This window comes from Cebidichthys violaceus, unplaced genomic scaffold, assembly GCF_023349555.1.
Source record: "Cebidichthys violaceus isolate CVI_PGR_0920_01 unplaced genomic scaffold, fCebVio1.0.p SCAF_10, whole genome shotgun sequence".
NCBI lineage: Eukaryota > Metazoa > Chordata > Actinopteri > Perciformes > Stichaeidae > Cebidichthys > Cebidichthys violaceus.
The window spans coordinates 1,922,421-1,939,412 of record NW_027176263.1 but is presented as its reverse complement, the minus strand read 5'-3'; the positions used below and the strand labels follow the sequence as shown (position 1 = coordinate 1,939,412).

General features: G+C 39.1%; 1 protein-coding gene across 3 annotated transcripts in view; it reads right to left on the bottom strand.

The window, feature by feature from the left end:
- The window catches only part of chrm3a (cholinergic receptor, muscarinic 3a), a 76,064-nt gene that overhangs the window by 27,035 nt on the left and 32,037 nt on the right, over nucleotides 1-16,992 (bottom strand). For 2 of the 3 annotated variants that reach the window (XM_068720062.1, XM_068720052.1), the window contains exon 1: nucleotides 13,004-13,382. The exons of the other annotated variant lie outside the window; for it this stretch is intronic. The gene's annotated coding sequence lies outside the window, so the exon portion shown is untranslated. Of the gene's footprint in view, nucleotides 1-13,003; nucleotides 13,383-16,992 lie in introns of those variants that run through there. 3 annotated transcript variants of the gene reach the window in all.

Genomic DNA, 16,992 nt, shown 5'->3' with positions numbered 1-16,992 from the left:
TTCTTTTTGGGAAGTTAATAAAATAGTTGTTTGTATAAAAGTACATATACTACATACATATCATAAGCCAGCTTTTCAGTTTGTATCTATTTGCTAGTGAAATAAAAAAAGGACAAACAATCAATTTAATCCAGGAAGAAAAGGTTTGCAATGAATTTCTTGAAATTATTTTTTACTTTGCTGTTAACATGCTGATGTTCAGCAGGTAGTTAGCGTTTAAGCATGCCAATATTTAGTTAGCACTTAAAAACAAAGGACAGCAGATGCTAATTGAACCAAAGCACTGGAAAAACTAAAATATTGACCTGATGATGGCAATAGATGAGAAGTCATGGCAATCCAATAGTCTTTGAGACAATCCACTTAAACAAATGTCAACCACATGGTAGCAGGAAAAGTCAATGGGCATCATTTCCTGGGAACCATGAACGTACCAAATTGGCAATCCATTAAATAGTTGAGATATCTCAGCCACGACCAAAGAGGTAGACCGACCAGCCAACCAACCATCACCACATCATTTACACAGTAACTTTACACTGTCCACCAAACCAGTAACCAATGTGTAACAGTTTAATGGAGGATATTTGAGGGGTAAAAAAACAGTGATACAATTTAAAACATGGAATTTTAGCAGAATAAGAAATATCAATAAGTATGCCTTTTAGAGGAGACATAGTTTGAGCCGTCGAGGTCATGTGCTCCTTTATTTCTGGGGAAATTTGGCAAAGTTAAGTGCAGCTTACTTTCAACAGAACATTACTCAGGAAGGTCACATGGTGTAAACAAATTCAATATTTTCTGAGAAGGTGACACAAGTTCCACATTTACAGCAAGACTGCAGTAGGTTAGTCATTAAATGTGTCCATATATCATCAACCTTCAGTGGAGGTGAAGAGGACATCAATACTCACTATGGACATTACAATCAACTCCATATTGGCTTTTTTTTCCCTCTCTGAAAACACAACGTCAGGGCTCTGTGCCTCCTGTGGCAAGTTCTAGTGTTTGATTTCTATTTGCAGGATAAGAAACATTTGATTCCTTCTCCATTTTTAACTGTACTTTTATTTACTTAGTGTGTTCGTGTTTTATTGCTAAACTGCTGAGGCCCATATGACAACATTTAAAACTCTTGGAAAGCTTCAGATTTCTGAATGAAAGCAGCAAGGCCTGTCTTTTTCAATATTCATCCGCCAACAATGCTAATATTGAATATGGGAATTGAAGTGTAGAACTTGAATTGAAGAATACTTTGTCAAAAACTAATTTGATGATGCCTTTAAGATGATGCAATTTGGGTGCAATTCATAATAAGGTTTTAGCATACTACATGGCGGTAGCTGGAGAGTAAGATTAAGACAGAGAGGAAATTAGCCAAATTGTCTTTAGCTGAGAGTCTTTTTCATACATTCAAAAAACAGATCCCAGTTAAGTAGGCCTTATCAAATAACTGCCTTGATTTTGCAAAAATCTACTCTCTCTCTAGTCTCTATTTCTCTTCCCAGCATTTCAGAGTTTGGGTGTTTTTCTTTATAACCAAACGACAGCATCAGCACAGTAATTTCCAGTGGGATAATAAATCACCTCTACCCTGAAGACATTCAAACACGGCATGTGTGATGGATAGCCAAGCTCTTAAAATGTGAAAACGCACAGTTTGGAAGGAGACAATACAGCGTCACAGTCTATGCCAAGAGGCACTTTGCCATTATGAAACTACCCATTATCTTGAATAATAATCTCTCGGGAAAAGGTGATTTAAAACCATGTTGCTCCGGGTGACGACGATGATAGTACCATAAGTGAAGTTTGTGACGTAAAAACAGAGAAGGCAAACTATGGGTAAACACAATCTATTTGCCTGAATGCCAAGAGGAACGATAAATGAAAAATAACAAATGTGTTAACGTGCAAATAGCTTTCAGCAGCTAATGACAGAAAAATGACACAAGAGGATGTCAGGGAAAACACAAGTAGGTAACGAGGCATGGCATTAAGATGTGAGAGGTGAGAAAAGGGCGGTCAAAGTAATAGATGATAAGCACATAAAAACAAGTTTTGACCTATAATGGAGTGAGGTGATTATGTGTTTGTATCATCCGACTGGGCTGGTGGAGTAGTGGGAGGCTTCAGTGCAGGATGGGGGTGTTGGGGTGGAAAAAAAGCAGCAGGGAATGCATTTTCTCCTCTGGGGTAAATTGTCTGTGACTGCTTTGTGTGTCCATCATTTCTCTCTACGGTCTAATTACAGTCGGTTCCACCTGGCTACACACTGCTCTGTCCTCGTCCGTGCGCAATGACGGTAACATACGACCGCACTGAGATGAGGGGATGAGGAGTTGAAGTGGGAATAATTGCTGTTGTAATTTGGCAACATTTCGTTTTTTTCTCTTTACATCCAACAAAATATGTGAAGTTGTACAATGCTTTTCATTTACTGCAAAATCTACAAGGCGTATGTGTTTAAATTCAGAGGCGTGAATGTATTGCTTGGGCTTTAGTAGGAGAAATAATCTCTGTATTTTAAGAGTTGAAGGGAGATTTTTTTTTTTGGTCTTTCCTGAATCAAAAATACAAGAGCAATTTGTAAGCAATTAATTCATCTTCAACACATCTGTAAGCTGAAGACATTAGCATGTCCGTCTATCTAGCTCGCTGCCTACATTAGCAACCTAGCATTACTTCCAAGGAGAATTGTAAGTTGTAATGAAATACATTTCGTAATTCAGAGCATTTCCACACTCGGAGCGTTTTTTCGTGCGATTGTTTTATGAGTAGTTTCACACTGAACGCGAATATTAGCGACATCACTTTTTCTTCCAGAACGAGGGTGATTTTCCTGAGCGTTTTAAGCGCTAATAGAAGCATCGACCAATCACGTTTTGTGGAACAGACATATTCAATATGTACATTTACTATGTACAACAACACGGAAGCTCAGTGGTACGAACCAAGACGGCATACTTTATTACTCCTTTTAACCTTGACAAAGGCAGTGTTGACCAGATCCTGTTCTTACGTTCCTACCTTTCACAATAAAAGCCCAAGAAATAAACACTGCGTAACTGTTTAACAGAGGAAATTCAAATTTACTCAGAGCCTTTTGCTTGAAGGAAACTCAGCAAAATATCTTACAGTAGCTGAGGCTATACAACAATTTACCTTCGACAGACTGCCAGATGCGTAAGTCAATAGGATGGTAGTTGGTCCTCTGCCTGTGCGAATCTATTCAAACATTTTCTTGAAAAAGCGGTGCAACTATTGCAAAAATGCATCGCAGTCGATATGAATAGTTTTGATGAAAAATATTCGGAGGGAAGTATGTCAGCATTTTTGTGTTGTTTATTTGTGTTGTTTTATCCTTTAAAAGATGAAAAAGCTCTGTCCAGTGTTCTTCCTCACTTTAGGCTAGAGTTAGCAGTGAGTGGTAAATCTGCCACCATTATCATTGTAAACTGTGATGTGCTGTGTGAGAATAGAAAGCTTGACAGGTTACTTTATCCAACTTTTTTTCTCCATTGAGTATCATTATCTCAACTTGTACACATCTGAATGCAGACCCTTTCCAAAACATCAGCAGCTTCTTTTAAAGCATCTCGATATCTAACAGAACTGCCCCTAAAACGCATCACGATGAAGAGTCCCTGTCTTCACTATCTAATGAGAGGGATTCTCTTTTCTTCTTCTATCAAAATAATGATGGAGTCAGAACCTGAATAATAGAACTGTGAGACTCATTTTTATCAAGCAACAGATTCTTGCCTTCAACTCTTACGTTCTGTCATCATTACTCCTAAAACTCAATTTAAAGCTGTCATTCAGAGAAATTTGGAAATAATTCATCATTAGAAAAGAAATAAAGTTGTCCTGAGGATATTAAGATTGCCATACGAAAGTGACGTCTTTGAAGTGACAAACAAAAACAACAACTCACCAGAGCTGTCTACAGGTGCTCATGCTCAGAATGGTAGCATATTCAGGAACAGCAGGTGACAAACGCTGGCACACATTTACACATAGTAACACTGTGGGAAATAATGAGTCATTACAAAAGCTTTTTACTTTCAGATTTAATGCCTAATTGCACAACAGGGGTTGGTGCTCAGAATTAGCCTGTCTTTTGTGGGCTCATTAGAAAGAAAAGATATTCATTTTAGCCATCTATGACACCCCGAACCACCTCAGTTGAATAACAAGTGGTCCACATCAAAATGCACGGTGAGCCTTTGCTTGACATTACTGAAGCTTTGGCAAATCACCCTTCAAAATAATAATCAACTTATTACAAATCCTGGCAAATATGACTGGGTGTACAGATTTAAGTGGTGACAGCTGACCGCCTTTCGAAATTAAGCAATTGCACTAATTTAACAAGACACGTATGACCGTGTGTATGCGGTGTACTCACTTTGTCAGTTATCATTTGTTGGGTAAAGCAGACAGCATTTTGTAGAGCTCTGAAGATACAATGCAATAGGCAGAGTATATATATGAAGAATGACAAGCATGAGACCTTCCAAGTGTAGCTACCACAGCTGTCTATCAGAGGAGGCAAATGCCGATAAAATCAACAGCATCGGTTTCAACACATGGACAGCAGGTCAATGAGAAGAGAGGATTACCAGCAGCTCAAAGTTACACCTCTCTACCTACAGACAGGGAAGGTGACAGGAAAACGTCTGAGCTGTCTTCAAGATTTGGACAAACAGATTGTTTTACTGAGAGTGACAGCTCATTGCTGAACATCACGGCACTCTCTGCCACGTTTCCGCAATCCCAGTCAGTCAGGGAGAACGAGGCAGGACTTCCCTAAAAGTGAGCCAGCGTGAGAGCATTCCGGGGAACTAGGTTGACTACTTTATAAAAGTAAAAAGCCATTAAGGGAGCTTCTTCTGAGGACACTCTGGCAGAGCTGCAGATAATCACGAAACTATGTGCATTGTATTGAAAAGAAATGCTACTTAATACCTTGTATTGTGTCTTTTATGGTTTGCTGACAATCACAGTCATAGCCAGTCAGTTTATCAGCTGGTGGTTGCTGTGTAGCCCTTTTTTGGCTGATTAATTATAAAATCAGTGTGAGCCGAACATACATTTAAGGTGTTGAGGACGGTCTGAGATAAGGTTTCCCTGAGAGGGATGAAATAGCATTCTAACTGTGGGTGGTGAGACAACAGAATCAAGTAAGCATTTTATAACCCGAGCGCCTCGCCTAATGAAATACTGCCATGTGAGACATTTATTGCTGTGAGCCTTAAATTATCCATGGAGCCGTTTGGAAGTCAGATTTCCGGCCTGTGTGAGTGAGGACATATTTTACGGCCTTCTCCTCCACTTTCCCATTTGGGGATTGAATTTGGTTATATTACACAGCACATGTGACCGTATTAAGTTTGCGAACAAACAAATGACATGCTACGTTTGGCTGCCAGGTTGGGTGTCGGTCACACCACTGTCCTGGTCCTATGATTGCGTTAGCACACGGTACGACTTCCCCGTGTGACTAGCAGAGCTGATGGTATCAAACCTCAGTTTGTTATGAAACATGCCTTGGCTTAGTCATGTCTGAGTTACGCCAAGTATTGGCCACCCAAACAGCGGACAGAATTGTGGCTTATGTTGGAATACCATGAGATTGAAAAAAATAACAAACAATAACAAACCAAAGTATGTCTGTAATCACTGTGGAAAAGATACATTTTTGATGATGTAGATTGCAAACGTACTTTTATCCACTGCTGTATACAATGTTTGAATAATCAGAGACAGCCAACAGCATAAATAAGAAGCTAGATCAGGTTTGTGTTCATTTGAATCTCAATTCTGGCAGCTTTATGTAAAATCCTGTGTCTAGGACCACACACTTTTTTATGTGTGATGTCAAGGATATGACTTCTGACTCTGGGGGTCGTACAAACAAACTGGCTTCCATCACTGTGTCAGTGGCAAAACAGACCTGCCAATCACGTCACACTGCAGTCATTTCCAGCTGCGACTAATGTGACTATTCATCCCCTATCCTGTCAAGTCCAGCTAATTCCAGTGGATGTTCAGTCGCTTAATATGATCCAATTTTCTGTGCCATTATTTCCTCTTACACACCATGTGACAGAGCTTTTGTGTCAGCAAGACTATAACTCTTAGTATTATTGACCACGCATCAATTAGTGTAAGTCTGTAACAGCCTCGTAGACAGAGGGATAGCTGCTTCTGTTCCGACAGTGATGTAGACACAACATTTAGAATAAAGAATTTTTCCATCAAGTTTAGAATTTTTTAATACATTTGATTGGACGCCATGAGATATTGCTTCACAGAGAAAACTTTCATTTGAAGACAAGTGATACAGTTAAGAAGTGAGAGGATCTTCACATTTACTGCTCAAAGAAGAAGTATTTTCTCTCATCTTCTTCTACTTTTATCTCTCAACTAAGTTTTCTCTTGATCTGCCCATGCTTTTCTACATCCCCATTCTGTCTGCGCCTTTTACTTTCTCCTTTGTTTCCAGGAAGCTAGTGAAATCCAACAGCTTTTCAACCACTTTTGCCGTTTTCATCCATAAACTCCCATGACAGTTTTAGTATGGTCCCTCATACTCAACCACATACCTATAGTATGAGGATGATGAGATAAGAGCATTTGATTTCAGACATGCTGAAACGATGAATTTAAACACAGCTGGGTTGGGGTGTGGGGGAATTCTTTGAATATCAGAGACTATCATCTCTGCAACTTCATCTCGTGGGTTTGATGGTACAATTAGCTTGGTACTAATCTGCATTACGCCACATAAACACGAGCCGAGCATTAAATACTGAGAAATGTTTGTCATTCTTGTCCCTCTCCACTGGAATTTAGCTGCAAATTCATTAGCTTTGTTCAGCCGGCACTCTGAGGCATTGACTTTTGCATTATGTTGTCCTAGTGAATCCATTAACACCGTGTCACAGAGGCGTTTCTGTCACTGGCTACGCACAGGGGTGACTATGAGATTTCGCATCAGATCGAATCTCATCGTCTCTGCTTTCGTCTCCATCAGCAGCAGGTGCAGCAGCAGAATCAGCTAGACACTGTTCATTGCTGCTGGTCTCGCTGAAAAAAGAGATTTTCAATCTTATTGGATCCACTTGTGTGGCAATTCACACTGCAGTGAAAGCAAGGTGAATGCACACCCAAACCAATACAACATGGAAACTGAGCTAGACAGGAAATCAAGGCAGAAATCCATTAGCCGTTACTGGTATGGGTTGTTTCATTGCTAGTAAGTTGGATTGATAGTGCAAATGAATGTGTTTTGCTGTTGTGTGCTTTATAAAGCTGAACAGGCAAATTCTTCTTGCTCCTGAGCAGAAACACATCTTTTTCTGCAAGAGCAAGGACAGACATTTCACTTTCATTTATAAAGGGAGCAACGCATTTCTTATCACTACAGATAAAGTGCCATGAGGTTAGCAAATTAAGTTTAAGGAAATGAAGGCACACTCTGGCCTTCTGTTCGCACACATATCTCATCAAGATCAACGAGGCATTCATTTCCTTAAGAGTTGAGAAAGCAGGGAAACTCAGACAAGCGGATTCCCAGCAAGTTTTTCAGCTGTGAAAAGTGAGTCATCGGCCATCTCAACTGCCATCAGATTTTCATGCTTCCTAGGTGCTATAACCACATTCAAGGCTTCTAAATTCTCCACAACTTCTATTAGAAAGATGTCAGCTACTTATTAAAAAAAAAAATAATGCAATTTTAGTGTATGCTTCTTATTATTTGTAGCCAGCCATTATGGTATCTACTAATAATAATTAGTACAGAAGTATTATCAGCAAGACGTATCAAAAATGAAAGCTCTCATTGTGCAACAGAATGACCCCAACTAATTGATAAACATTTGCTTTCATCTATAACATCATATAATATTGCACTGAATTGGATGTAAAACAAGATGAATGTAGCAAATTAAAAGGTACAATATTTTCCCCTGAAATGCGGTGAAGTAGAAGTAGCATAGAATTCTGAGTAAATGTAATAAAAGATGTGAGTCAGTGTTCTTGGTTATGATCTACCACTGTTAAGATGATACTGTAAAATGAAAGGTTGAAGTAACACAAGGGTGGTAAAACAAGAACACAGTATTATGTGATATCTATTTCTTTACATTTTCTAACCTGCAGTATGCAATCAGAGTCTCTCAGTGTGCACAGATCGACCTATCATCAAGACACGGAGGTGAAGAAAATCCACTTTGGCTTCATTCAAGGTAAATCTTTTATGCTCCATGACATAACTTTGAGAAGTTTTCAGCTTTATAGCTGAACTCCATGCTACTCAAAACTTTCTCAACCTCTCTCCTCTATCACTCTCAGTACATGAATTGAGAGCTTTTACTCTTCTCTCAAAAGCCTTCGTCTCTGCCTCATACTGGAGGACTCTGTGTCCCTCAGTATTGGATGCTGACCAATAACACAGTCCCTCACCCTATAATGCTGATGGAGGACTTTCTGTGCCATCTGCCAGCTATGTGAATTTGCTAGTGTGGACGCAAGTTCATCTGTAAGGTTATTTCTGGCAAAATGTGGCCTTACAATATTCTGTGTAAAGGCAGGAAGGAGAATAAATACAGAGGAGGAACAGTAACGGGCAGGAAAACGTATCATGACAGAGTGAGCGAGACCTGGTGGAGGATAATGATATTTTTTTTTTTTTAACTTGCTGCTATTCCTCAAAGAAACAATGGAGAAATATCATGAGATGTCAGAGACTGGTTTAAGCCTTGCTGCTGAAATCCACTGGGATGAGAAATAACCCACACTACTATTTAAATGTTGGCTTTTAAATCAAATCATGTAAGTAATAGTCTTCTTAATGAGCGGAATCTCATTGGAATCTTTTTTTTTTTTATCCAATTCCAACAGTACTTTGAACTGATCATGAATATTCAGACCGCAGCCAGCCAGAACTGACCTCAGTCTCACTGGGTGAAGTGAAATGTTGAAAAGCACACGTGTTTGACTGGGCATAAAAATCCACTTTAACACAACGTTAGCTTTTGCAAATAAACCCTGGCAGCACAGGGCCGCAAATCAAATGTTGAGTGGACTCTTGAAGTAGGGTCTGTTAAGGCTAATATGTTGGTGCAGCTCCACTGGGTATGTCCCCAGGGAAACATTTAAACTAAATGCATTAAGCAAAAAATGTGTGACAAAAATGTGTGACTTACATAAGCATCCCCAGGGAAGAACAGTCCTCTCGGGGGCTTTTTTTTTTCTGCCAAAAGGAAAAAGGCTGAATCGATGGAGTGTCATTTACTGCAGGACAGGGTGATATTCTCGGCTTCAATAACTCAACAGAGGAAATAGCTGTGAGCATTATTGCACCGCACAAATGGCAGTTAGCTTAGCTGATGGACCAGGAGCAGCCAGGCTTGAATGTTCCCGAGAAATGAACAATAATTCATACATTAGAAGTGATGCATTATTATTAAGTATTTTCTGAATCTGATTAAAAATCTGAGAAATACTTTCCAGCCCATAACCATCCTTCTGTCATTTTCATAGGGGAAAGTCAAGAAAAAAAGACAGAATGACAAGATAAGATGAGAGCAGAATAGCATCGGAAGTGACAATATTAAATCAAAATATCATGCAACATAAATGAAGAGGAAAGACATGATTACATTTTCCCACAAGGGGTGGATGATCACAATACATGTGATTTTATTTTGCAATATATTGTGATGAGCAAAGTTTCAATAACGTCTGTTGATCTGCAAATAAGGATTAGAGCTAAAATTATTAGACAATTAATTTAACAGTAAATGAACAGAAAATTAATCTGCAACTATAATGCTAATTAATTACTTATCAAGTCATTTTTCCAGCAAAAAAACAAACAAACATTCTCTAGTTTGTCAGGATTTTCTGACATTTGAAACAAGTGATTTTGAATGCATCACATTGGGCTTTAGATAATTCAGATTATGAAGATTGTGATTTTCCCAAAGATGAATTGAGTAAATGATGGCGGATGACGATAATGAAAGTTACCGTAGCTGCAGCTCAACTAAAATGTATTTTCATTATTTATTCATCTGCCTTCTATATTCTTCTTGATTAATCAATGATCTACTTGGTCTATGAAAAACGGCTATTTTAATTTCCAAAAACACAAAAGGCTGTCTTTAAATGTTTGTTTTCGAAACCCGAAAGAAATACACTTTTTTACACAAAAATAGCAGAAACGAATGGCATATCATATTAATGGAAAACAAAAATTTAGATCCAACATTGCCATAACAAAGCTGCTCATTGATTTGCCACATTGCCCACAATAGCCTACAACACTTATAGATATTAAAGAGGCAAATAATATCAACAGTATCAATCTCTGATGACAAATTTATGTCTCATCACAAAACGCCAGTTTCCATCACAACAATGCATCAAATAGTTATTCAAAATATGTCACCGTCAGAATCAGCACACCATATTCTTTCTACATCTAGATTTTACAAATCATAATATAAATGCCTAGACGCCAAACACGGGAGGATAAATATGTTGCACGCTGCAGAACCCAGCACCTCCATTTTCAATAAGTCAATTTAATTTTCCTCAGTGCACTCGCAAATTACTCGGATTCCAATTACTTATCATATGTTCTCGTCTTGATTTACTGCAAAGTGAAAATTGAACTTGCATTATAATTTGTTTATTTTTGCTGCAGGCTATGGTGCAAAATAGAGAATTTCTCCCTCCGAGCGTCTTATTAATGTTTGGAGAATACTCAGCATGTGCGATCGCTCATGCACCCACACACATAGCGGGTATCTCATAAAGTAAGGCAGCTTAAGAGCCTTGCTGCTCAGGCATAACACTTTCCATGCATAAAGTTTGGAGGGGAGGGAGGTAATGAGCCAAATGACTTTGCTAAATGGAGGGGCCTGGTGCTCTGGAGTATAGCACTGTGCAGAAGTGACCTCGGGGGGCCCTGCACTTTATTCAGTTCTCTTTCTCTCTGCTGATGGCCAGGATTCAGCCGGGATGTTATCAGCAAGGTTAAACGGGGTCCATCACTGACTGGTGGATTAAAGGTAACAGACTGAGGAGGAAGGTATTAGTCCAAAATGTCACATAAATATGCAATCTATTCAAATTACAAAGGTAAATCAATAAAATACACCAAAAAAGGGATACACATTTATGCACCAATACCAGTACTGATATTGGATAATGGCCCAATACTGACTCAAAAAGCTGGATCGGCTATCGGTGACAATAGGCCGATATGATATCGAAAAGCATTGTTTAAAAAAATACAAATTCAGTACATTTATATGCCAGTATTCATTTGTTTAACAAAGAGCATTGTTTGAGTCAAGCCTGATATTGCCACCTAAAAGAATGATCCCACTATATATGTACATATATACATAAATATATATATATATACATATATATATATATATATATATATATATATATATATATATATATATTTATGTATATACATACACACAGAAAGAGACAGAAAGAGAGAGAGAAAGAGAGAGAAAGAGAGAGTTACACCAATTACGTAAGTTTTTCGAAAGTTACATTATAATTACCCAGAAATATTAAAACATTATTTCCATTGATGAGCTGATTGCAGAGACAAAAGACAGACAGGGATAAAAGCCAGACTGGGGAATAGATAATTGAGAGCATTAACTTCATTGGGCCTAAGCTGATGTAACGAGGGGAGTAATGCAATCATTGGCTTTCTGTAAAGTAGAATGTACTGTGGGTCTGATTTAAACAGCTACATTAGTGCTTTAAACACAGCTGGACAAGATGGATGGAATCTTCAACAGGCAAGTTAATTGCCGTGAGCCGTAAAGACAGATGATTCATCAACATAGATGTAGATAACATGACACAGTGGGCAGCAGACTAATATATCAGATACCAAAATCAATCACCCCGAGTCTCAAGCATGTTACAAAAATTCAGAGTAAATTGTGTGTGAGAGAGGTGGAGAGACTGTAGAACTTAATCATGTCCCTCATGAAAGCTAAATAATGACTAATGGCAAATTACTTAAAACATTAAGCTTTAAAGAACGTACAAGAGAAAAACTCCACGGGTGATTATGTTAAGAGGAGCACATTTCCTCTCTCGGCTGCTTCAAAGTGAAGCCAACGCAGGTGGATTGATATTCCTGTTAGGAGCCACACAAAGCAGAGAGGACTAGTTAGTGTGGGGCCAGTCGCACCATGCACGTGTGTATAAGTGTGTGTGTGTGTGTGTTCACATGTGTTTATCCCTTCCTCTCTGTGTGTGTCTGCATTTTTTATCAGGGTCTGATCCAAGTGCCTCCAGATGCTGGTGCCATTTGCTCCCCTGCCAATCAAAGGCCACAGCAGAATGCCAGTCCCTGAGAGCCCTGGTTTACAGGCAGCTTACCTGTATCTCAGTATTACCGGATACACACTGTGCTCTACCCCTGTAGCAGTTAAGTCACTCAAGTCAGAGCACCATTTATCAGTTGTGAGCAAAAGGCACAGAATATTCTAGTTTAAATACATTGTTTATGAATATGTATAATCACATTAGTATGTAATCAACTATCAAGTTTTAATCCTTTAGATTTCAGTTCTGGTTGATTTGGCGAAGCCCCGGTTCAATTTGAAATGACGCGTTTATCAATCACTGGGGGCAGAGAAGACACTAGGAGCAGCTATTCTTTCAGCCATGACGAAAATGTGATGTTGTCTTTAGCCAGAGGATTTACAGTAGAGTTGGTTTTCAACATGCATGGGACCGAATGATCGGCTCTTACAGATTGCATTATTACGTGACCTCTGGATCATTACAATTTGGCTGTTCAATATGAAGATTTGACAATTCGTTCATTTTTTTTTTTCCATTTGGACTATCTGGCAATCAGAAATCCCATTTGCATGAGTTTCAGTGATGACTTTGACCCTAATAACGTGCAGCCCGCTACATGAACAGAAAATATATTTACCAGTGGGATCCGCACAGTCTGCATTGGGGGGATTAGACTCGGCGGGTCAGGAACGGCCGTTTGGTGTGGAAGGATCCCTTCGTGGAACCTTGCATTTCCTCCGTTGCAGTGCACCACGACCGCCTCTAGTTCGGCTTGGGAAGTCCCGGGTTGACTGGCAACTCTGGCTGTGGGCTTACAGCACCCCTCGCCAGGACCTCGGCGCTTCCTGAGGCCGTTGATTTAAAGCTCTCTGCGCCCCGTCTCCCTGAGGGGATGAATAGGGGGGCCTGCCTCCAGTGCGCACTGACTATCCTCAGTGTGTGTCTGTGACGATGTTGACAACCTTTATAAAGACACGGACCCTGTCTTGTTTACTCTGTTTTGTCGGTGTGGCTTTTATTGCCGCGTCATCATCCTTCATATCTATACAATCAATCTGTTTATGATTACATTGTTTTTATACTAGAGCTCAAAGTCCTTCATAGTTCTAGCCTCATAAAAAAACGTGTAAAACTTCAAGTCAACTGAGGGGTCACATACGGATGATTCAACACATTGAGCCTTACAATCTACAATATATTGAGATATCTAATAAGAGTAATGACGATCACAATAATGAAAATATGAAGGATTACAACTTCAAACCGATTATTCCAAATACTCCAAAACAAAACATGAAAACGAGAGAATGAAACCTTATCAAGCTTGTTCCAGAGGGAATATGTTCTCCATACAATATGTGCATTAGGAACAAGACACAGCATTGTACATTTATCATCGTAGAGGTCAAACAAGCTTCTGAAGAGATAATGGCTTTTTTTAAAAGGACTGGGATGCTATTAAATTAAGTGTCTACAGGTTAGGCACCTCTCACACAGTAGGTTAATGGAAATACCATCAACAGAACATGTCAGCAGCTGTTGGGCCAGTGTCATCCGTAGTTTTTGACACAAATGATCCACCTGTTACAACAACAAAGATGAGGCGACATTATCTTTGGCATTTACATTCATTAATGCCAAGTGGATGTCTCAGATAAGACCACTTGATTGCAGCACATAAGACAAATACAGGTAGACCTACTGTACACTCGTATTTTTCATTCTGGTTATTATAAATGATATCACGTCTGCAGACCTGCACCTTGACAGACAGACTTTATCAACTTTCATCCATCTTGAGGAAATATATTTTGCTCTGATATATTTCAAAGCATTGACTCAAAACCAGCAATAAATTAAAAAAAAGAGAAAGTCAAGGAAATGCAACAGCACAATAAACGGCCTTAATGTGCATCATGGAGAAATGCATCCGTCCCAATCGCATTGCTGATTCTGGCACAGATTAGCATAGCCTGTAAAGAATTGCTGATATCACTAAAACAGGCTATACTAATTAAAGCCAGAATCATCAATTCAGATCTTCGGAGACCTTGACCCCTAAAAATGGAAGAGAGGTTTGGTTCCAAGCGAAGCTGAAGTTGGAAACGAATCAAACGTTAGCATCAGAAAGTGAGTATGAATGGGAGATAAAAGAAAATGACAAACTGGATACTTCCACTGAATGGAAATGTAAAGAATAACAGAACTTTTAATTGTCAGTTAAACTTGCCAAAATAGGCTCATTACATACCACACAAACAATCTGTTTCCGTCCTATTAAGGGGAAAAGGAAATGTTTTCACATCACTCAAGCTGAGTGTGTGAGTGTTGAACACATGGTGCATCTCAGCAGCACAGGAGCAGAGAACGGGTCCACAGGACAGATGTCCCCTCGTTCTATAAGCAGTCTTTATCACACAGAAGCCGTATCTGTGAATTATGCCGCACACAATGCATCACACCAGGACCAGTATGACACCCTGCCTTTAATGGATGGCCTGGTGAAAGAGTAATGAAGGGGAGCATAGGAAAGAAAAGGAGAGGACTGGGAGAGGGAACAACCAAGGAGGGAGTTGGGAAGGTACAATATGACAGAGAACAAATTACCAGTTTCGAGATAAGGAAAATATACAGTATATTCTGTTTCAGCTTAGAAACAGGTGGAGCAAAGATATTGCAGAATTTCCCACACAGAGGGACGAAGATGAGTCAAAAGCTTCACTAACGAAGATGTTTCACTGGCTTTGACTCTCAAACTTATGTCAAAAAAGATGACGTTCCCTGTGTTTGGTTTGGTTTGCTCTTTGAAACCTTTGTGAATAAAACACCAGAGGGTATGTCTGATTATCAGAATTGTCCAACGAAAAATTAGCACTCAAGACGCTCTGCTCAGAAGTCTCAATCTTTCACAGACCTTCTGTGGCTCAGCGTATGTGGAAGCTGTAATAATTTATCATCGTAATGAAACAGACCTAAGATACAGTGTTCGGCAGATACAATTCTACCGATTCATCAGCACGACATTATGACACAAGCTGTGATTTCTGTCATTGACTTTGAAAAGGAAAAATTCCTACGGAGTTGTGTAAACCAAATAACTAAACTAGTATGACTGAGGGCCAAAAGACGAAAGGAAGGATGTGTGTATGCTCCTTTTCAAACTTGTGGATCATTTAATGAATTTGAGAGACGCTGGAAAAAAATCATGCCTGAAAATGACATATACAGCTCTTGATATGATGATGGCGCTCATGGGGGGCATGAATGCTTAAAACAAATGTTCTAGCAATAGCAATCTCATAGAGTCATTTCACTGAAAACTGAAAATGTGAACATCATGGTGCTGCAAGAAGAAAAGTCAAGGGAACATCAAAGTCATTCGGATTCATCCATTAGAGAATGTGAACGACCAAACTAAATTTCATGGCAGTCAACAACAGTTGTTGAGATATTTCAGGGTGGGCCAAAGTGGTGGGACCAGCCAACCGGCCAGCACTGGCATCCCTAAGGCCATGCCACTTCTATTTCATTTCTAGTGTTGCACACTTTAAATCCCCCCCCCCTCTATGTTATCGATCCAGCAGTGAAACACCAGCATTGCTATTCTTGATCAAATAAAAGCTGAGCAATTGGCAAATTAAACTCAAGACTTGGCTACAAATTGATTTAGAAAAGAAACAGAATCAAAGCCATTTTTTCCCTCCCTCAAATAATAAAGCTGCTGCCTGGCTTTATGTAATACCAGTTAGTGCTGCCTTGTTCCAGTCAATAACGTTCAGTGCTAAAACAACACTTTTAGTGTGATGGAGTCATTCTGAGCTAATAAAATCGAATTAAGTGTTCTGACTATGCTATGGTCTTGCCTTTAAATGGACTTCTTTAAAACGTTTATTTGTGGGGTGTATTTTAGTGCTGTACCCTAACAAGTATTTACTTAATGGAATCTGTGAGGTCCAGTATTCAGCTAATTAAATGGGTATTTTGCCAAAAAATACTCATTATTGTTACGTACAGAAGCTAAATAATATGTAGTTTTTATTCAAATGACAAAAGTCTGGTATTTTTGGTTTCCAAGTTATGTTGCCAAGAAAGAAATATTTCATATTGCTAAATCCATGATGAGCCAACAAAAGGCAAGGTGTAGCAATTTAAATTCCTGGAGGGTCTTGTGAGAGGGGACGGCGTATTGAATTCATTACATATTGCAAACATGGACAGAGGTTAGACTACAGCTCTGTTTCCACCAACGCATTCCAAAGCCGCACAATAACATGTCTATGGGTTGACTTAAGAGCTGCACGAATCGAAATCCACCAAATAAAAATATATTTATGCCACAGGAGAAAAGTTGGGAAGATACATCTGGACACTGTCTTCAGCAGGTATGGGACTGTGTGTTCTGGCAGCTACAGGAAGAAGGATAATAAAACAAGGGAATTGAGTGGAGGGAGGGAAAGGAAAAAGAGGAGGTGGAGAATTTTTAAGTAAAGTTTTGTAATGTAAAAGTATTGTTGTTATACGTATATATATATATATATATATATATGTGTGTGTGTGTCTGTGTGTGTGTTTGTATTAAAACAGCAGTGCCTCAGCTTAAAATGGAAGCTGAAACCAAATTCCCAT